Genomic DNA, 21,893 nt, shown 5'->3' on the forward strand with positions numbered 1-21,893 from the left:
GAGATTAAATAAAGGTCACAGTGATCTTGATCTTGTGCTTACACCTCAAAGGAATGGCATTACAGGTGGCCTCGTGGGAGCTGGAATGGAGTTGTGGGACGTTTTCACTGGTAGCTCATGGCTTCATGGCCGCCCTCTCTGGGCTCTGCCGTTTCTATGACTCTTGGACTCTGAAAAACTATGTGAGGCTCCATATTTGAAGAGGGATGGATAAGGTGACAGGCTTTTTTATTTCCTTTGTAAACTTATGAAATTGAAGAATAACATACATAAAGACAGTGCACAAATCATAAGTGTACAGTTCAATGAATTTTTACAAGGTAAACACATGTGTGTAACCACCAGCCAGATCAAGATATGTAACAGGAGGCTTTTCTCAGGGCTCTGGAAGTGCTCCTTACCATTCTATAGTTCATAGGTCATAGGATCATAGAAGACACTTTTGAAACAATTGGGCTAACATCATCATTTTGCATAAACTAAACACCATAGCAGTCAAGTGTCATGCAAAAGGCCATGCAGTTAGAGAGCATCTGTTTTTTTGTTCTGTTTTGTTCTAAAAAATCAAGAAGTTTTTATGTTGCTTAACTAAGTCAGTGCCTGGGGAGAAAACATCCCACCTCTCCACTTCCCCTATTTATTTGTTCTACATGCCACATTAATTTTTCCTTTCTCATTTTGTGCTCACTTTATGGTTAAATCATCTAGGATCATGAATTCTTCTGGGATCTCTGTGCCTGGTGCCCGAAAAGCTGGCTCTCCTCTCATTTCAGTAGCCAGTGACAGCCTGTGGACATGTGATGACATCAGCAGAGAGCAGCTTTAGGGGGTGTGGGGAGAGTTTGGCTGGATTAAAGGGTCACTGAGAAAGGAAATAACCCTAAACATCAGCAAAGGTTGTGCTTGGGTGAGGGGGCCTACTTTTGATGCTCTTTCCCAATTTGTATCTAGTTTTCAAATTTTCTTTGTTAAACATGTATTATTTTTATAATGGAAATAAATGTATTTCATAAAAGCCTATGATATTCATGTCTAGCTAATACTTTTATACGTGTTCACTGGAATTGAACAATTAAGTAAATGGATGGCAGATGGCGGGAGCCAGGTTTCCCACTGTTGGAGTGGAAATTTACAGATCAGCCAGGGAGCTAGAATGATCCATGTGGTAATGGATTAGTTGGAGACATCGGTTTGAACTCATGTTTAGCTTAATATAGATACAGATGGATATATAAAGAAATATTTATAGATATGTATGTATGCATGGGTTAGTATACACACATATATTTCTTTACTCTGTCAGCTGAGAGGGCCTAAAAGGAATGACACTCCAGTAACAACAAAGCCTAGTGCCCAGACCTTGGTTTCTAACACCATTCTCCAATAAAAGGAACCAGGGCTCCTTGGAGAAGTGGCAGATTCTAGGGCTGAGGCAGGAAATACACAATATGAGCCTAAGCATCTTGTAGAGCCAAAAAGTAAGGAAGTGCTCAGCTACACACACACACACACATACACACACACACACACACACACTGAAGGGGTTATGTCAAAGGGTCACAGGAGTCAAGTAAAAGAGCTCCCAATGGCCAAAGCTGGAACAATTTGAGTAACAAAATATATAAAGTAGTATCGGATTATAACCCAAAATGTAAAATAAATATCCCTGAAACCATACCGATATAAATGACTGAATATCTTAATAAGTGGAGGAGAAGAGATAAGTTTCCTATGCAGAAGAATTCCAAATAAATTATGTAGATTCTCTCCGTCAAGGAGGTGGAGACTCACTCCCCACTCCTTAGGTGTGAGCTGCGTAGAGTGACTTCCTTCTAAAGAGGACAGTACGGAAAGGGGGGAAAACACTAACTTTATGGTGGAGAGACCTGGAAAAGAGACCTACTAGACCTACTCTAGCCAGGTGATCAAGGCCAATATCAACAGTGATAAGTCATGTTGATAGTATATACTGTTGATAAGATGTGATGAAAATGGCACTTTATCACTGTGATGTTTCTCCCCAAATCCATAACTCCACTCTAATCATGAGAAAAAGGTCAGGCAAATCCCAATGCTGGGGGTGGGTGGAATCCAACAAAATACCACCAGTGCCCCTCAAAACTGTCAGGGTCATCAAAAACAAAGTCTGAGAAACCATCACAGCCAAGAGGAACCCAAGGAGATGTCATGACTATATGTAATGTATCCTGATAGCCAGAGAAAGGGCATTAAGTAAAAGCAAAGGAAATCTGAATAAAGTATGGTCTTTAGTTAACAATGATGTATTGATATTGGTTCATGAATTGTAACAAATGTACCATACTAATGTAAAGTGTCAATAATAGGGGAAACGGGGTGCAGGAGGTAGGTGTATGGAAAATCTTTGTACTATCTGCTCAACTTTTCCGTAAATCTAAAACTATTCTAAACAATAGAGTACAGTCAGTTCTCAGCACTCTGACAGTTATGTTTTATAACATCTCCGTGAACACTGAATTGGTGCATGTTGAGCCATTACCCCTAGCTGAGAGCTTCTGGTCACAACATTTTCGGATCAATACCTAAGCTTGTTTTACGTGTGTTTCTGTTTAAAGACACTTCATTTAATATCCAGTTGATTCATTAATACTAAATATCTGTGGCGAACAGCACTTTAACTCATTTCTCCATAAGGCACACCACAGCCGTCTTGCACTTAGGAGCACTAGACAGCACTTCACCACTATGCTTGGGGAGCATTTTCAACAGCGATATCACTCACAAAAGGCACAAAAATGCCCAAAACTTGGCACGAAACAGACCACAAAAAGGACACTTGTTTGTAGTATGAGAGTTGCTACAAGAAGGCAGAGCTTCCTCTTGTTGCACCTCAGCTGGGAATGTGTACACTGGACAACTCAGTTTTTTTACCCTGTGCACATGCCATGCTCACGAATGACCACACAAGTGTCATGAGTGTTCATCTGGGGGTCACAAATAAATTTTAGTGAGTAGGTAAATTCATGAATATGGAATCCATGAATAATAAGGATCAACTGTATATTAATTTTTAAAAGCCTATGAACATGTTCCCCAAGAGCCTAAGTTCTCTCCATAACCCACTACAGATTGCTCATTTCTGAATCTTACTTGCTAAAATTTATTTATTTATCTATTTATCTATCTAGCTATTTATTTAGCCTATACCTGTGCTGTACAGTAGCCACATGTGGCTATCGGCACTTTAAACGTGGCTAGCCCACAATGAGGTGTGCTGTAAGGATTCACACCAGATTTTGAGGACTTAGTACAAACAAAAAGAATGTAAGTTATCTCATTAATACTTTGAATATTGATTACATATTAAAATGATAATATTTTAATATAATTGGTTAAATAAAATAGATCATTAAAATGAACTTCACCTGTTTCTTTTTACTTTTATAATGTGACCACTAGCAAATCTAAAATTACACATGTGATGTGCATTTTATTTCTATTGGACAGTGCCAACCTGTATCATCGCCTGGGAAAATGAATTCCATCATAATATTTGTAACATAGGGAATGACATAGGACAATGGAATCATCTTATCCTTAGAAGGACTAGTCAATCCTCTCCTTTTAGGACACTAAGGCTCGGACAGGTGAAGTGCCTTGTTCAACTTCGCACAGCCATTTGCTGGCAGAACAAGACTCAGACCCCAGTCTCCTGTCTTCCACTCCAGTTTCTTTCCCCTTGACCTTCTCCCCTGTATGTCTCCACCCTGCCAATAAATAAAACCAACAGCCTACATAATCCTTTAAGAGAAAAACAATGTTGGCTATTCCTGAATTGAAAGAGAACATTTCATAAAATCTTGCTAGATTTCTATAAGTAGGGCTGCCAGATTTAGCAAATAAAAATACAGGATGCCCTGTTAAAATGTGCATTTCATGGAAAAGAATCGGAAAAAGAATGGATATATGTATATGTATAACTGAATCACTTTGCTGTACAGCTGAAACTAACACAGTGTTGTAAATCAACTATACTCCAATATAAAATAAAAATTAAATTAAAAATTTTAAATTTTAAGTTAAAAAAATAAAATGAATAATTAATTATAAAACATTTGTATTTCATATAAATGAGAAATAATCTTTAATTATAAGCATGGGATATGCTTATAAATAAACATTATTCCTTGTTTATCTGAAATGTAAATGTAACTAAGCACCTGTGTTTTCAGTATAAGTATGTCCCATGAAATATTTCGGGACATATTTACACACAAGAAAAGTGTTTGCTGTTAATCTGAAATGCACATTTAACTGGTGTCCTATATTTAATCTGGCAACCCTACTGTAAAGCCTTTGAGGAAAGAACCTTTCCGCTGATTTCTCCCAGGCACTTAGGCACTTATCTTTCTGTGTTCCTCCAAGGAAGAGCCCAACCTAGTGAGTCATTCAGTGGCTCAGTAATAAACAAGGGAATCTCCAGACTTGCCTTCCCATCTGCAGGCTGTCTCGGCTGTCAATGCTATCTTTCAAAACAGCCAACTTACTGAGGAATCAAGCTGCAGATCTCAACTGTCCCTCCCAACCTTTATAATCAATCTGAGTTGGGCAAGACGCCAGCTTTAAAAAAATGCACAGAACCAACTTTTGTAACTAGGGAAATAAGAGGGTAGGAAAAACCCAAGGAAACAGACAAGCTCTCCTTTTCTTTACAGAAGCTCTTCTAAATGTAACAGGCAACAATTGTTACAAACACTCCAGCCATTTCCTGGACATGTATACACATCAAAGAGAGCACGGCAAGAGTCAATTGGATTTTGCATTTTATGATTTTGCTTTCCTTCATTACTATTATTTTGTGGCATACTAGTGAGGGGATGATAGAAGTGGTCCACACAAGGCGCAGGCAAAAATGGGGTACAGGTAAAAAGAGAATTTAAAAACAATTGAATGTCTGTAGAGAATTTAAAAACAATAATAAAACTGACTAAAAGTTGTTCTGCTTTTTATTACCCCACGTGCTGACAATTCTAAACAATGTCATTGATAAAATACTCCTCCCACTGCAACTTCCCTTCCCCCAAGAAGCTTGGCAGTTCTGATATTAAGCAAGTCCATCAACCATTTTTAAAAACCCTGTTTTAGGGAGCTTTGCTTTTGTTGTTGTTTGGGGCATGGTATGTAGGAGGTGGAAGGAGAGGAGAAGAGCTAGATGGAGATGCTTAACCCATCAAACAGCAAGAGTTTTAATAAATGGAGATTCCCCTCTCATGCACATGTCGGACTACGTCTTAAGGTTTCCAAGGACCAAGAGGCAATATTATAGTAAAAGGAGCACTGGAGAAGGAGTCAGAATACCTGGACAAAAGTTACAGCCTCTCTGAGCCTCAGTTTCCCTCCTTGTCAAGTAGATGCTCTGACCACTTCCCCATCTGTCTACTCCACCTGCTTGTCTTGTGCAGCTAAGAGATAAAACATATAAAAGTGCTCTGCAAACTGCAAGGTCCTTTACCCATGTAAATCACTGTATTTATTGTAATAGAGACCAAAATAGCAGCTGTTTAAATAAGATAGAAGATCTAGTTCTCCATAAAAGTCCAAGCTTGTAGGCAGTTGATGGAGGTAGGATGACTTTGTTTCCCAAGGTCATCTAGGGACCCAGGTTCCTTCTCTGTTACAGTAACAGAGAAGGAACCTGGGTCCCTAGATGACCTTGGGAAATGTAAAAGATAAGTCCTTTCTTATCTTTTAGATTGAAAGTAAACCACCGGGCTTCCCTGGTGGCGCAGTGGTTGAGAATCTGCCTGCCAATGCAGGGGACACGGGTTCGAGCCCTGGTCTGGGAAGATCCCACATGCCACGGAGCAACTGGGCCTGTGAGCCACAACTACTGAGCCTGCGCGTCCGGAGCTTGTGCTCCGCAACAAGAGAGGCCGCGATAGTGAGAGGCCCGCGCACCGCGATGAAGAGCGGCCCCCGCTCGCCGCGACTAGAGAAAGCCCTCGCACAGAAACGAAGACCCAACACAGCCATAAATAAATAAATAAATAAACCCAAAGTTTAAAAAAAAAGAAAGTAAACCACCACCTGACACAAACTCATTCTTACCCACAAGAAGGAGAAAAGAATAAGTGGAGGAACATCACTTCTGTTCCTTTCTTATTGGTTAAAACTAAGTTACATGGTGTCACACTGCTGCCACAGAGGCTCAGAAATGTCGTCTGGCTGGGCAGCCATGTGTCCAGCTAAAACCTGAAGGCTCTATTGCTAAAAGTTGATAATGGATATGGTGGATAAGATGCAGTTTGACAACAGTTATTGTCATTACTTTTCAGGCTAGTGGATAAAGAATTGTTTGTTGTTTTATTGCTCTGAGGAATGAGAGAAGATGAAAAGCCCTATCTTTCCACTGTGGCTGATGAGGTTTAGATATATATCAATGTATCAATGCAAATGATCCTGGTTTAAATGAGGAATGAATTCCTAGAGCAGTGGATTTCAAAGCACTTTCATCTGGGGCCTGTGTGACTGACTGTTCTCCTAGGAGACCTCTTCAGTGTGAATTTGGACACATCTTATGGATATAGCCCTGTGCCTCTCGGGGACCAAGCCCAAATCCCAGGAGAAACATGGAATTTAGACCACCTTACCACTCTACTGACCCTATTCAGCGAGCTTCTACTGAAATAGTGGTACATCATCTGGTTAGTGCCTTATCATTCTCCAGCCCTTGTGTCACTGCCTCCATAATTAAACACAGACCATTAGCTATAACCCACTGCACCCACATCAATTATGCCAGTTTGGATAACAGCCACAGAAACCCTCCTTTCCTGTCTTCTGCCTCTCTGGAAATAATCCTGGTCATATCACACCAGTATAGTTAGAACTGCCTTGGCTTTTATAAGATGTCAAATTAGCAAGGCTGCTATGCCATGATGGAGCAAAGCTTTGTTCTTCCATACACTGATTAAAAGGTAATTTAACCTCTTCCAAAGGTGTCCAGCCAATCCCCAGCAGTATTGACATTGTGTTAATGAGAAATTGCTCTCCAGAGTGATAAATTAGCCTTCTGAGACTAGTATGCAAACCCATCTTCACTGGATGGCCCAACCTTAAAGAGCAAACTTGGTAGTTTCATCACCCTCTGCCCCCTTCAATTAAATGTGGAGGGGCTCATACACCACATCTGAAATCCCAGAGCTGTGCAGATTAAAATACACACTTGTAGCCTCCTCAGTAATGCAAGCTGTCCCAGTTTGCTGCTTTCCTCACGAGTGCTAGGCTAAGTTGACTGTAGCTCAGCGGCTATAGGACTGTTTAATCCACTTCATTCCTTAGAGATAAGAAAGTTTACCCTGAGAAAGAAGAGAACCAAGCCAAACGGTCTCTCAGAATGTGTGAGGAGCCTTAGCATTCACTTAATCTAATGCTTTCGTTTTGCACATGAGGAAACTGAGGCCCAGGGAGATGAAATATGGCCAAAGTTGTAGGATGCTCAAGCAGCAGGGATGGACTAGGACCCATTTTCTCTGGCAATGGGGTCACTGTTTTCTATCCTCCTTCACACATCCTACCAAACTGGTGACCACCTATACACCATTGTCACATCATCTAGAGATCCCCATTCCACCACCTTGGTTTTCTTCCCAGGTGAAGAAAGCACTCACCTTGCTTGAGGATGCCAGCCTGATTTCTTCCTGTGTAGCAGACACAAATCTCCATGCACAAACTCAGGTGAGCAAGAAACACTGCATGTCTTTATTTTCTAATAAAGAGACCAGCTCTGTCCTGCCAAGCAGGAAATTCAATCCCAAACATTCTTGAGTGCTCTTCCCCCACTCTTCCGGGGTGTCAAGGTTCTGGGTCTCAGAAAGTGCTAAGATATCAGGGTGACCTTCTGAATCTCAGGGAGGTACAGAGGTATCATCAAGATGTCAAAGACCCAGCCCATAGGGCCCCTTCAGCGCCCCAGACTGCAGGTTCTTGTCTGTGCTGGGGGCTGGGGAATCCCTGGTTGGCTGGGAGCCTAGGCCTTGGTCCTCCCTCCCTCAGCTCTATTGTCTAAAATTGGCCTGCTCTCCTGGTACTGTCAGGATGGAGACTATAGGGATCTGTGGCTCGCCAGGCTTTCAGACACCTTTCCTGTTCCAAGTCAGAGGAATTTCTTTTCAGTCTTATGGAAATCCTTCTTGTTCTCCTCAAAACTATTCTCTCTCTTGTCTCATACTCTAGGACACCATCACAATTCCCTGGAGGGACCCAGGCTTTTTGAAACAAATGCCAGGAAGGAAAATGTAAGTAACTTCTACCCTTTGTCCAGCCCCAAACATTCACCAGGACAAGAAAGAAGAGTGGGAAAGAAATGGAAAAATGCAGGGAGGGGAAATACAAATTATCTCTCAAAAAAATTATACTGCACCCAGTGACTGAAAGTTCCATGAAAGGACAAACAACCCAAATTCCAGTTCAGTTTTTCTGGGAGAAAGAATGCTGGGGGGAAATGGTCCCAGCTTCATCTTGAAAGGAGTATGAAAACCATGAGATCATTTCTTCACAATGGGAGAGGCTACTACATGCCCTAAAAATGCAGCGATGACTGCACCAGCTCTCGGGCCTTCCTTACCACTTGATTGTTCCTTAACTCCTCGCCACCTGGCTACAGACGCCACTGCTCTTCAGAACAGCTCTGCAGAAGGCCCTCACTGTCCAGTTGTCCAGTCCAGTGGCCAACTCTTTGTCTTCATCCTCTTTGACCTTCTCCTCCTCCCTGAAACTCTTTCCTCTGAGGGACGGTTGGTGACATTGGATCTTACTGGTTCACCCTTTACCTTTCAGACCATGTTCTCTTTTATTCCTTTACTGGCTTTTCTTCCTTTCCTTTCCGCTAATCAAAGGCATCTTCTAGGGAGCTGATCTCTAGCCACTTCTATCTCTAGTTGATCTTCCTCCTTGATTAATCCACTCCTACAACTTTTATTGTCTTTAAATCTACATCTCTAGCCCCACTCAATTTCTTGAATTCTAGACCCAGAATTCCAGCTGCCTTTTGATTGTTTCCTGATGGATGTGCCACCAGTACCTCAAACCTGCCATGTTCAAAACCAACTCATCTTTCTTCCCTAAACCAGCTTCTCTTTGTGACGTCCTTGCTCCATTGATGCATGACCATTCTTCCAAACTTTGGATCCATCTTTGACTCCTCCTCTCCATTGTCCTTACATCCAATACTATTTTAATCTAAATAGATTTTACCTCCTCAAATGGAACATTCCAGGTATTATACGACAAGTGCAGAATAAAGTGGAACTCTCCATCAGCACACCGTCTTTCTATTAATGCCATATAACATTAAATTAATCATGGTTATCATTTTGGCTTTTTTCCTTCCATAATTTCTTCTATACAAATAAGTATTTTTACATAAAAGGGATCACCCTGTTTTGGAACTTGTTTTGTCACTTATATCATGAACACTTTCCTATTCCATTAAATGTTCTTTTCTACAGTAATTCTCAGATTCTAAGTGTGTATTGGAATTATCTTAGGGCACTTGTTAAAAACGTATTTCCCTGGATCCTCCCCCAAAGACACTCATTTAGTATTCTGGGGAGGGCCTAGGAACCTGTATGTTTAACCAGTATCCCAGAAAACTCTAATGCATAAGGTTTTTGGATCCCAGTTGGAGAAATACTGTTGGTGAAGCACAATTTTTAAGAACTGCCTCATTTTCTTTTGTTTACATTTACAATAATTTAGTTACCAATCCCCACTAACATGTATTTAGGCTACTCTCCAATTTTTTAATATTATTATTAGTTCTGCACTGACTTTATTTCTAGGCTTTCTCTTTACCATTCCCTCCACCCACACACACATATAATTTTTCTTTAGGATAAATTCCTAGAAGTAGAATTTCTCGGTCCAAAGGATATGCAATATCATAAGCTATACATATATAGTAATATATGCCATTATATTATGCATTATATAATTATATATAATATATTAACATTATAGTAATATAATAACTATAATACAATAAATAACAAAAATTAATGTTTTAATTACATGATATATAATGTAATAATATGTATTAATTTATATACGTCCACGTGGGGTTTTATTTGGACCCTCACACAAGATTTACATTTATCCATGTTAATTTCATCTGGTTATATCTCACCCATTGCTTCAAGGGTCCTGATATTTTCATATCCCTACACTCCATTAAAAGTATTTGTTATATTTCTAATCTCCTGCATATCTGATGTGTATCTTCTATACTTTCATCCAAAGTATGGGTGAGAAACAGTGAATGGGATAAGATTGAGAAATGTCTTACTGCTCTACCAGAAGCCTACATTACCTAGCACTCTTGCTTGTTCTTTAAACGTTAATAACTTAATTTTAATAGTGATCGGCTTATGATTCTCCATCTCGTCTTTAAGGTTGTAGGGACAGAACTCACCACATGTCTGCTGAAGTTCGCATCCACTGCCATCTATTTCTTAACTGATCTGCCAACCAAAGGAGAAAAATAGGTGTACTGGTTGTCTATATTCATTTAATGAGGCTTAACACAGATTCATAATGCTGTCGTGGCATACAGCATCCGGCTGTGTCCAGTTTGTGTGTCTGAGCATGGTCTGGGGGCTCTGTTCATCTAAGCAGGGTAAAAGTGTTGATGGCCCCTCTGGTGGGGGAGGGAGAGAGCAGGGGGAGGAAACAGAAGGCAGGATGCAGTGGGCTCCCAGCAAAGGGAAGAAATTGGGAGGTGAGAAAGGGAGAGAAGCAGAGGAGGGATGCAGGTTGCCTGGTACTGTTAATGATGGCAATAGTAATAATCTCTAACATCGATCAAATTTAGGAAGTGCCCAGCACTCTGCTAAATGCTTCACATGGATGAACACATGTACTCTAACAACTCTGAAAGGTGAGTAATAGTATTATCTCTATTTTGCAGATGGAGAAACTGCGGCACAGAGAGGCTAAGAATCATGCCCATCACCACAAAACCATTAAGTGGCATAACCGGGATGTGAACTAGGCCATCTGAGGCTCCCTGTTAAGCATGCGAACTGCTCACTGCAGCACATATCATGCGTCATACTGTCATTATATTCTGGCTACTATTATTATTGGTGTACATGTGTGTATGTGGGTGCGTTCATGCACGCACACACGCGCGCGCGCGCGCACACACACACACACACACACACACACACACACACACACACACACACAATGGCCAGGAAGCGAATTGCCATTGCCTTGGTTGCGTGCACATAAATGAGTTAGCCTTGGGAGTCTCTCCTTATGCTTACCTGGAAACAGTATTTTGAGGAAATGGACATCTGGGTGGTACCCATACTGAGGGTGACCAACTTGTCCCAGTTTTCCCCAGACTTCACCAGTTTTATGACCATAAGTCCCATGCCCAGGGAATCCTCTCTTTCCTGGGCAAACCGGAACAGTTGGTCACACTGTCCGTACTAGTATGGAGAACCAACCGTATGTTTTGTTACTTCTTCCCACTGAATACACAAGGGGGCATTGTAACCATTCAGTCATGAATTCCTCAAACATTTATTGAGCGCCTAATTAGAGGTGTGACTGCTGCCCAAGAACCTAGCACCAAGGATGGGGTAGGGCAACAGGAAAGTGAGAAACCTTCCACGATTCCCCATCAGGAAGAATAAAATGTGTATTTAAATAAACAAACACTTCCATAGCACTGACTGCGTGCCAAGCACTGTAATGAGCGCTCTACAGCCCAACTCATTTAATCCTCACAGATACCCTGCGGCACAGTCACTGTTACTATCGGCCCCATTGTAAAGAAACAGAGGCAAAGAGAGGTTAAGTACCTTGCCCATCACACAGCTGGCAAGTGGCACAAAGCAGGATTTGAACCCAGGCAGGCCCTCGTTGCTCCAGAATCCACGCCTTCAAACTGCTGTGCTCTGCTGGGAAAAGGACCTTGAAGCCCGGCAAGAACTCTGCATGGCCTCAGTCTCTCTTTCCAGCCCTACTTAGGGGTTTTTCCCTAGCCCGGTGGTTCTTGAACCCTGAGCGCACATTAAAATCACGCAAGAAGTTTGAAAAATAATACCCATTCCCCAGGGCCCCACTCACAGAGATTTCGATTTAACTGAGTCACTCTGATCTAGACCTCAGGATTTTTCAAAGCCGCCCACAAGGATCTACTGCGTAGCTGGGTCTGAGAACCTAGGTGGCTAGGTCCTCCCCTCTAGCAAGCTGGGCTACCCCCAAGCCCAGTCCTCTAATTTGGCGCTTCTCAAATGCTAATGTGCAAATTAATCAACTAAGGACCTGATTAAAATGCAGATTCTGATTCAGCAGGCTTGGGGTGGGGTGAGGTGGGCCAGAAAGTCAGCATTTCTAACCAGCTCCCAGGGTTTGCTGGTGCTGCTCGTTCATGGACCACCTCTGGAGTAGCGGTGGTCCTTAGACCAGAAGCCTCTGCATCCCCTGCTTGTTAGAAGTGCAGACTCTCAGGCCCCACCCAAGACCAACTGAGTCAAAATCTGCATCTGAATGCACATTCGAGTTTGGGAAGTGCTGCTCAAATCCTGAGCTTCCCACAGGTGCTGGGAATGGGTTTCAGATGTGCCAAGGTATTGTCTCCCCTCAGCTCTCAGGAACTTGGTCAGTGACCTCCAGGGTCCAGCTGCAAGCAGCCTCACTGACCCCATGTGTATGCAAATATTCTAAGATTCGCCACTGACCACCACGTAGAAAAGGGTGAGAAGTCCTGTTCTAATCGAGTCTTGCTGCCCCCTTGCCTCACACTTCCAGCAAGCCTTTGCTCACACTGTTTCTCCCAACTGGGTGGCCTCTGACCAACCTTACCTAATTTCTGAAGTTCAAGCTCATGTCCTAGTTCTTCTTCTACGGAACCATTCCCATTTCCATGTGGCCATTTCAGTCCAACAGACTTTTTTTTTTCGTATAACAAACACATGATAGCGTTTCCTATGTGCCAGGCACTATTCTAACCTTTAACATTATTCATTCATTTAACCCCCATTTTACAGGTCAGAAAAACTGAGGCACAGAGCAGTGGGGTAAGTTTCAAGGTCACATAGCTAATGAATGGTAGTGTCAAGATTCAAACCCAAATAATCTGGCTTCGGAATCACCACACTGAACCACGACACTAAGATTCTTCTTGCTGCTGTGGGACTTAGAGAAGAATTTGCAAATGATACAGAGTGTGGACAGTGAAATAAAAGATATTTGTTTTCCGTGGCTGCTGCAACAAAGTACTACAAACCGGGTGGCTTATAATAACAGAAATGTGTTCTTTCACAGTTCTGGAGACCAGAAGTCCAAGCTCACATTGTCGGCAGGCTCATGCTTCCTTTGGAGGCTCTAGGGAAGGATCCTTCTTTGCCTCTTTCTGGCTTCTTGGTGGTCGCCAGCAATCCTCCGTGTTCCTTGGCTTACAGACACGTTACCCCATCTCTGCCTCCATCATCACATGGCCTTCCACTCTGTGTCTCTCTGTGTCCTCTCCTCTCCTTAAAAGGACACCAGTCATTGCCTCAGGGCCCACCCTGGTCCAGTATGGATGGATTCATCTTTAATTACATCTGCAAAGACCCTATTTCCAAATAAGGTCACATTCTGAGTTTCCAGGTGGACATGAATTTGGGGGGGGGGATGCTATTCAACCCAGAACAGAAGAGCATAGAGATTGTCTCAGGGAAGAAAGTGTCTCTTAAAACTCCTCAGCTGCTCACTGTTTGGAAATACTGCTGAAGCCTTTGGACCCATGACCGACGCCCTCCAGATGCAGTGGAGGTGCAGCAAGCAAACCATGGAGTAACTGGACATTTGGGTCAACGGACTGAAATTTCCTCAGTGCCAAAATGACAGCATTTTCCATCTCCATCCAGGGTTGAACATCTGATAGTGCTTGCAGGTTCTCTCCAGACCAAATCGATCAGACTGATTTTTGTGTACAACAGGTACAATAAAGCTGCCACTTCTGAGGATTTTGCAGGTGGCAGGTACAAAGGTGACACGTGCACTGTTCAAGTGGTCAGGCAATATCCAGGTCAGCATATACTGGTGAAGCAGGCTCAGGGATCCCGTGGTGGAGATCTTTCAGGAGAACTACTTGGACATCAGCACTTCTCTGTGAAATATCCAAGTCCTTTCTATGACAAGCTAAGAAGGAATCCTGTCACCACCGCTCCAGGGCTATAGTGTGGATATTCCAAGCCAAGACCAACTGAAGCAACATGCAGAGGAAAGTTCTAACACCAGGAAAAAAACCGAAGAGGTTGGTATCCCTATGCTGCCGACCTTACCACATACATGCAGAAATCCTAGAGAGGGAGATATGTCCTACATTGTTTTAGGCACTCAGGATGACGTGTGGATTTTGAATGAGTCAGTATTAGAGCAGTTAAATGCTGGAATAAAAGTGGAAGCTGCTAATACAGATCAAACAAGTAAAAAAAAAATATGGAACGGAAGTGACAAAAGGTTATGGAAATAGAAAAAAATGACCCTGGGGACGCTACATCCTTATGTACTGACACGGATGGAGAAGTTGCTTCTGAGGATGAGTGGTAGCGTTACTGAGTGCAAGAAATCAAACTCTTCAAACGAGAGATGTTTCCATGCTGGGCCCTGAGGAAAGATCAGTATTCAAACTGTGCCAAGTGAACCCATTAGCTCATCATTCCTGTTATTACTGCCCCACCTGAAAAGAAGGAAAATGAAGGAATTGATGTCCCTTATTGCCAAAGAACCATTTCGGCCAAAGATCTTATAAAAAAAGGAAGAACAACACAAAACTTTTTGATCTCTGTAGCTCAGAGGAATTATCGGATTTGGCTCACAGTTCTGAGAGCCCAGAGACCATCTCAAGCACAGGGGAACAATCAGGCGGCCTTTCGGAGCAGAGAGCAATCTCTTGAAGCTGTGTAGCATGGGTGAGAAGCACCCATGAGATGGGAATATTATTCATGGAAGCACAGGCCACCTTGTCACTTGTCACAGCACCAGAAGATTAAAGAAGCCTGGGGCTTCACGCCCTCTTTGCAAGAAGATTCCGCTGGTTATTAAGATTTTATGGCCAAGCTGAATCGGTGGGTTGCAGAGAAATGATTACCAGGGCCAGGCCAGGATAAAATCATCAGTACTGAGCATCTCCACTCAGTGTGACGTGGGGCGTCATCCATCGTTCATTGGTTCATGCAATTCATGCATTTTCCTTTCTAAATTCATACGGAATTCAAGAGCAATTCTTTAAAACTAGATTATCAATCTGGGGACTCCATTTACATGAGAAGTTACTTTAGTCACTACACTGTTCTTCAAAAAAAGGTTCTGGGGGGAGCAATTACAAAGATGAACGGGAAAATACATTCATTGACCAAACTCTCTGAAGATTAACCTTTTCCCTAGTTAATTTTACTCCCCACAGTTCTCTTCTATTCCGCTGGAGAACGTCCTTAGGCATAAAAATCCAAGGTGGCTATGAGAAAAACACTAAAGGTAATAATCAAAAAACATAAATAATGTGACATGCTATTGATGACTTTACCTTACAGTCAAGCTACATGGTTCTGAGAAATCTAAAGAAAGAGTAAGAATCTTGAAAAAAGAGATTTATTCCACATATGCCTAGAACAATGGTTATTAAACTTCTTGCTAACATATGCTTAAAAGAATTTTGAGAAACTGTACACTCTTTTCCACATTTTAAAAATTGAAGTGGGGCTTCCCTGGTGGCACAGTGGTTAAGAATCTACCTGCCAATGCAGGGGACACGGGTTCGAGCCCTGGTCTGGGAAGATCCCACATGCCACAGAGCAACTAAGCCCGTGAGCCACAACGACTGAGCTTGCACGTCTGGAGCCTGTACTCCGCAACGGGAGAGGCTGCGATAGTGAAGAGGCCCGCGCACCGCGATGAAGAGCGGCCCCCGCACCGCGATGAAGAGTGGCCCCCGCTTGCCGCAGCTGGAGAAAGCCCTCGCACGAACCGAAGACCCAGCACAGCCAAAAATAAATAAATAAATAAATAAATAAAATTTTAAAAACCACCTGTTTCACAAATACATTTTAACAGGTGGCTTTTTCAAACCAGAATCCAAATAAGGTTATTATTGTTTTTAAAATCTCTATTGTAGGGCTTCCCTGGTGGCGCAGTGGTTGAGAGTCTGCCTGCTAATGCAGGGGACACGGGTTCGAGCCCTGGTCTGGGAGGATCCCACATGCCGCGGAGCAACTGGGCCCGTGAGCCACAATTGCTGAGCCTGCACGTCTGGAGCCTGTGCCCCGCAACGGGAGAGGCCGCGATGGTGAGAGGCCCGCGCACCGCGATGAAGAGTGGCCCCCGCTTGCCTCAGCTGGAGAAAGCCCTCGCACAGAAACGAAGACCCAACACAGCTTTAAATAAATAAATAAATAAATAAATAAATAAATAAATTTATTTTTAAAAAAATTGAAGTGTAGTTAATAAAAAATAAAATACACAGATCTTAAGGGTTGCTTTCCTGTGAACTGTAGACATTTGAGCACCCACCGCTGAAAACAAGCTATAGCAAATTTCCATCACCCCCAAATCGCCCCTCATGCCCCTTTCCAGGTAATCCTCCATTTACTGACTCTCACCCTAGATTAGTTTTCTTTTGGCACATCTTTAATTTGATATGTAAAATTTTAAAATACACATAATTACTTACAAAGAAGAAAATGATTAGCTAAAGCGTTCCATAGCTCCTTGGTGAGGAAGGATTGAAAGTGAATATGGAACCGCCTTGTGTACTAGTTATAGTCTGCTATATACACACTTTGACTTAAAGGTGCCGAATTCTCACAGTTTGGGCTTAGGTATTCTCTCAGTCCTTTCTTGGCACTCTTTATTTATTATATCCTGAATAAAATAACCTCACTGGGATTGGTAAGAACATTTGCAACTACGAGTTTAGTGCTCAAAGTTAACCAATCAGGTCAACGGTACCCTTTCTAGAATGCTGCCTTCCTTAACAAGAGTTAGGAAGGGGAGGTAGGAGAGTGTGCTCCCTGCTATATTTGATCATTCTGCTGGCATTTGTCATAGCCTGCCTTGAACCATTGGATAACTGTTCATGGATGGTATATTTTATTCCCCAGCTAGACTGAGATATAATGACAAGGGAACAGAAATTGGAACCAGGAGACCTGGGTAGAAGATTCAATTCTGCCCTTATGTGATCACGGATAGATTCCTCAAACTCTCTGAGCCTCTGTAGACTCTCTTAAATGGGACTAAAACCCACCTCGCTGGGAAAAAATTAGATAAGAAGAATAAAAGTGCTTTGTAAAATGTCAAGTTCTCATCACTGGGACTTTCTCATTATTCTTTTAATCAGGAGTTCACTCTTATGCTTATTTTAACCCTCGTTGAGCGTTGCATGTAGAAGGTCTTAACAAATATGTGTTAACTGAGTGATATATTTGTTTATAATAAACAACAATAAGGAGTTGTAAATGTTATTTTTTAGGGAATCAAAAATTTACAAATTAGATTCTCAATTTGCACATACATATGAGTACAGAACTCTTATCTCTGCTTAACATACATATATAAGGTACAAGAAACAAGCCACAGTTTACGGAAGAGTGATCTGCAAGTTTCCTTCCTTTATTAATTTGAAGATCTATATGTAAAATTACCACTACTTATTCTTCTTCCACCAGGAAAGTTAAGTAATATCAATACCACATAGTGTAACCTCTCTTTGGAGCATCTACTTTCCATCCTTAATCACATCTGCAGTTCTCCTGAGAACTGTTTCAAACATTTTCACACTTGTATAAATTGTAAAGCGCAGAATAAGAAATACTGTTCTGCTAAGAGCATGCCATAGTTGATTTTATGAATCTGGATAATTTAAAAGTCCACCGAGCAAACCACTGTTAAGGTCCCAACTATGAACCAGGTATTCAAACAGGAATTTGGATACAAAAACAAGATGAAGGGGGGCGGGGTGCTGGCCAAGATGGATAAGCCCTCTACATTCTATCTGCCCCACTGATTACATCTGAAAGCTCTAGACAGGAGACAAAAATAACTACGACCACAGTTCACTGAGGACTTGGAAAATAAAATAATAGCAGGCAGATTGGAGAGGGAAATAAAACTTGAAGAAGTCAGTACTATGTTGAATTTCTTGTTGTTGGTTTTTTTCCTCTTTTATTTCCCGGTTTTGACCCCAAGGTAGCCCAAGTTGCAGAACTGTGCAGTGGCTCCATCCACCTTAAGGCTCCTCCTCCCCAAACATTCTGAGTCCTCTCTACTCTGCTGAGGGGAAAGAGAAGGAGGACCACATGTGAGAGGTTTTAATGGGCCAGGCCCATTCATGGGAATTGGTGCACATCACTTCCATCCACATTCCATTGGTCAGGACTCAGTCACACAGCCACCCATAACTGCAAAGGATGCTGGGAAATGTAGTCCAGCTGTGAGCCCAAGGGGAAAAAAGTAAAATATGGATACTAGTTAGCACTAAAATAGTCTGCGCCACATAAGTGCTTTGGTAGACAAAGGGGTGTACAGAGAGCTTTGTGAACGTAGAGGAGGGACTTCTAAATCAGAACGGGGAGACAGAGACCAGAGAAGGCTTTCTGAAGGACAGGACATGAATTTTGCAGGATAATCAAGAGGCTGAAAACGGGAGCATGGGAGGAGACCACAGCATGTGCAAAGATGCAGAGGCAGGAAATGTGCGAATGAATTTGGGAGAGCCCAAGTGATTCCCTCTTCCTTAGGCATTAGCTGTATGAAGAAAGAGCCAGGAGATGAGTCTGGAAAGGGAGGCAGGAGCCAAGATTTGAGCCAGAAAAACTCTGCAGCATCACTGATGTATTTAAAGCAGAGGCCCAGAGCATTTGATTTCTAATTTAGAAAGAGCCTGGTAATTATGTAGAGGGTGGCTGGAGCCAGGAATAGGAATTAGGAGACTTCCCATTTTCTAGGCAAGAAGCAACATGGGCTTGAAGTAAGCAGTAGGGTGCAGTGACAGGATCAGATATGAGATTTGAGATATTCATGAGTCAAAATCTATAGAACTTAGTAACTGATTGAGTATGGTAGATGATATTACGACAGGAGTCAAGGAAAATTCCTAGCTTTCATTCATTTACTGACTCATTCATTCATTCAACAAATATTTATTGACTATCTACTGTGTGTGTGTTCCTCTAGGTGCTGGAGACACAACAGTGAATAAACAAGCAAAGTTCCTGTCCTCATAGAGTTTACATTCTGGTGGATGATTTTAAAACATTAACAAATATAAATTTATAGTGTGATTAGGGTTGCGATATTTAGCAAATAACATGTTATGTTTGAGATGTCCTTGTGGGACATCTGTGTGAGGGTTGGTTAACTGCATGTTATTTCTATGAGTCTGTTGCTCAGGAGAGAAGCCTTGGCCACAGGTGTAGATTTGGGAGTCATGAGCATATGGGTAGTTGTATGTGACAAAAAAAACCCCCCAAAAAACAAAAAACCAAGAAAACAACAACAACAAAAAACCCAGTAAGGGAATTCATTGGCTGACGACACCAAAAAGTTCAGGGTTGTTTCTCCAGCTTCAAGCATAGCTGGATCCAAAGGTTTAAATGACAGTATTGGATTTCTGTCTTCTTTTTTCCTCTCTTGGACTTTCTTGGGCTTGATGGCCCCTGGCAACCCCAAAGTCCCCAATTCACATATATTCATTCAACAATTCAGCAGAGGTTTGCTTTTGGTTTGGTTCTTCTGATAGTTCCAGTGGAAAAGTCTCAGTGAAGACTATGATTGGTACACTGGGGGTTACATGTCTATTTTTGAGCCAAGGCCTGTAACTCAGAGCATGACACTTGGGGGATGAATAGAAAAAGACAACCCTGCAAAAGAGATGGAGAAGGAGTAGCCAGAGCAGTAGGAGAAGATCCTGAAGCCAGTGATGTCCCAGAAACCAACTCAGTGAGTTTCAAAAAGGACTGAGTCAACAGTCACAGAGGAGGCAGTGAAAACCAGGACAGGAGGAGATGCGACCCAGTACCCTGACCATAAAAGGCCATCAGGTAAAAAGCTAGGCAGTGCCCTTCGGAGGATGGAAGGTGGTATTAAGGAGAAGCTGGTAGAAAGTACACCAGATGTCTGGGAGGAGGATCTGGGAAATTAACTAAATCAAATGGCTCTAAATGTCTCAGCTTCTCGAACTGAGAGGCATATCAAGAGGACCAGGAAAGCCATGGGCTGAACACAAAGCATCTCTCCTGACTCTCAATTCTGCTATATTATGGTGCAGGATGCAAAAATCTGTGGGGATTTTAAGTGAAAACATTAAACTTTAAAGAGATTTGTACTTGGAAGAAGACTCCTTCAGACTATACTCCCAGAGTTCCTTGCAGTAAGCACTCCTTCTTCTCTGGCTGGGAGTATGTGGGTAAAAAGAACGGGAGGCATGGCTGTTAGTTGTTTGAGCACTTGCCTGCTGTTCTATGGGAAAAGAGATCACAATTCAAGGATGTCTTAGGACAGATCCACTTACGAATAATGATAATGATGCCTATCATTTGTGAAGCACTTACCACGTAACAGGCACTGTCCTAAGAGCTTGACCTTGGTTATGCCTCACAATAACCCCATGGGATGGAGCACTGTTATAATCACTCCTGTTTTAAAGATGAGGAAGCTGATGCACAGAGAGGTTAAATAACTTACCCAAAGTCACACAGCTCTGGATTTAAACCTAGGGAGTCTGGCTTTTGAGCCAGTGTCCCTAACCACTGCACTACTGCACCGTTGTTCAGTCCCATAGTTTCCATATGGGCCAGTGCTTTTGCCAGACTGTAGCTTCTGATACAGGTTCAGAAAAGAAGGTCACTCCTCATACAATGGTCTGTGAATTTCTAGAAGAGGCAGGGTTGGGGAAGCACCATCTGGCAGCTGGGTCTCACCTCTGCCCTACCCAGCCTGTCAACTGGTGACTCAATGGCCATGCCACAGAGGCCCAGAAGCCCTACTCCCCAGGCAGCTTTGCACTGTAACCTTGGAACCATGGGAATTTGTTAGTCCACTGGGTGATGTTTATCTGAACCCTACAATTACCTTTTTGTTTGGACTTGCACTTTTAATTTTTATTGGTTTTAATGCATTCCCCAAATGAAAGAATAATTTCAGAGGTGCTTTATACAATAGCTGGTTTCATTAAAGCATTTCAAGTTAAGCTTTTTATAACTTAAGGATGAAGAAAAAAACAAATCTGCAATTTCACAGTACTAATCTGTTTTCTTTGAATTCATATGCATAAATTACTTTTTACTTTATTTCTGAATGTATACAAAGGTAGCTCAAGCAGTATATGAACCCCCATAGCCCCGTCAACAAGAAATGACCATTTACCCATGGCCAATCTCGCCCATCTCCTGCCCTCTCCCTATATCATCTTGAAGGAAAAACCAGACATCATATCATTTCATTCACAAAAATTTCGGGACATATTCCTAAAAGATAAGGATTATTTTTAAAAACATAGCCACGATACCATGATTATAATTCCTTAACACCAGCAAATAGCCAGTCCATGTTCATATTTCCATAAATTACTTTTAAAATTCTGCTTATTCTACAGCTCTATACCCCTTCAATATTATTAACTTGACTGCTTTTGTTATTGTTGATACATAGTTTAAATTTTTTTCATTATGAAAAATTCAAACCCACAAATGTAGAAAGAATAGTATGATGAACCCCCGTACCCATCACTCAGCTTCAACTATTATCTATATTTGGCCAGTCTTGCTTCATCTGCTTTCCCCTTTCCATCCTCCCCTTTCACTGGCTGTTTATAAAGCAATCCTCAGATAACATTTCCTGTCATTGGGCATGCAGTC

General features: G+C 42.1%; 1 protein-coding gene and 1 pseudogene across 5 annotated transcripts in view; one reads left to right on the plus strand and one right to left on the minus strand.

Annotated features, from left to right (window-relative positions):
* RAI2 (retinoic acid induced 2) overlaps positions 1-21,893 on the minus strand; it is a 411,537-nt gene that overhangs the window by 116,952 nt on the left and 272,692 nt on the right. For 4 of the 5 annotated variants that reach the window (XM_028164344.2, XM_057538165.1, XM_057538161.1 and 1 more), the window contains one exon: positions 10,451-10,499. The exons of the other annotated variant lie outside the window; for it this stretch is intronic. The gene's annotated coding sequence lies outside the window, so the exon portion shown is untranslated. The remainder of the gene's footprint in view (positions 1-10,450; positions 10,500-21,893) is intronic. 5 annotated transcript variants of the gene reach the window in all.
* LOC114236658 (protein Mdm4-like) lies at positions 14,354-15,103 on the plus strand (annotated as a pseudogene).

The sequence above is a fragment of the Balaenoptera acutorostrata genome, chromosome X (genome assembly GCF_949987535.1).
Source record: "Balaenoptera acutorostrata chromosome X, mBalAcu1.1, whole genome shotgun sequence".
NCBI classification, from domain to species: domain Eukaryota; kingdom Metazoa; phylum Chordata; class Mammalia; order Artiodactyla; family Balaenopteridae; genus Balaenoptera; species Balaenoptera acutorostrata.